We start from the raw sequence: 1,226 nt of genomic DNA, 5'->3' as shown, positions 1-1,226 counted from the left end.
AGCTTTGCTGATGACCTGATGGTACTTTCTGATGGGAAACCACGATCCATTGAGGGGATTGTGACCGTTTTTGATCACTTTGCTAAGATATCGGGTCTCAAGATTAGTATGGAAAAATCGACAGTTTATCTAGCGGGTGTGGCTGCTGCGGACCGTCAGATAATAGAGAACCAGTTTGCTTTTGTGGTGGGAGAGCTGCCTGTTAGATACTTGGGTTTGCCTCTGCTCACTAAAGGTTTTACTACGGCTGATTACACCCCGCTCCTTGAACAGATACGCAAACGTATTGGCTCTTGGACGTCTCGATATCTCTCCTTTGCAGGCCGTTTTAATTTGGTTAGTTCGGTTATATGGAGTGTATGCAACTTCTGGTTAAGTGCATTTCGCTTACCTCGTGCTTGTCTTAGGGAAGTGGAGAAAATTTGCTCTGCTTTTTTGTGGTCTGGGGCTGATTTGAATCCTAAAAAAGCTAAGTTGCCGTGGGATGATGTATGCAAGCCAAGGCGAGAAGGAGGGCTTGGGCTTCGTAGCTTAAAGGAGGCGAACGATGTGTGTTGTCTTAAGTTGGTATGGAGGATTCTCTCTCGTGGTGACTCCTTATGGGTAAAATGGGTTGATCGTTATTTATTAAAGGGGCGATCGTTATGGTCGGTTAATGAAACCACAGGAGTGGGCTCTTGGATTTGGAGAAAGATCCTTAAATATAGAGCGTTGGCTACAACTTTGTGTAAGGTGGAGGTGGGGAATGGCCAGTTGACCTCTTTCTGGTTTGATACTTGGTCGCCCTTAGGCCGGTTAGCAGATGTGGTAGGCGACAGGGGTGCTGTCGAGTTGGGGATTCAGCGCACAATGACAGTAGCAGAGGCATGGTCGGTTAGGCGTAGGCGGAGACCTCGTCTTCCAATCCTCCTCTCTATTGAGGATGCATTACGCTCGCAGTACCAACACAGAACAGAGAGGCTGATTTGTTTCTATGGAAAGGCAAGGCGGATGACTACAAAGCGGATTTCTCTACAGCACACACTTGGAATCATATACGTCGTACTTCTGCAGAGGTTGCCTGGTACCATGTGGTTTGGTTTCCTCACGCTACTCCGAAGTATACTTTTTGTACCTGGTTAGCAGTTCACGACAAGCTGGCAACAAGGGAACGCATGTTGCGGTGGAATATCGGAGCTTCGGGAACCTGTGTGCTTTGTCAACAAAGTCTTGAAACCAGGTCGCAT

The sequence above is a fragment of the Camelina sativa genome, chromosome 17 (assembly GCF_000633955.1).
Source record: "Camelina sativa cultivar DH55 chromosome 17, Cs, whole genome shotgun sequence".
NCBI classification, from domain to species: Eukaryota; Viridiplantae; Streptophyta; class Magnoliopsida; order Brassicales; family Brassicaceae; genus Camelina; species Camelina sativa.
Note: the sequence above shows the minus strand (reverse complement) of the source record.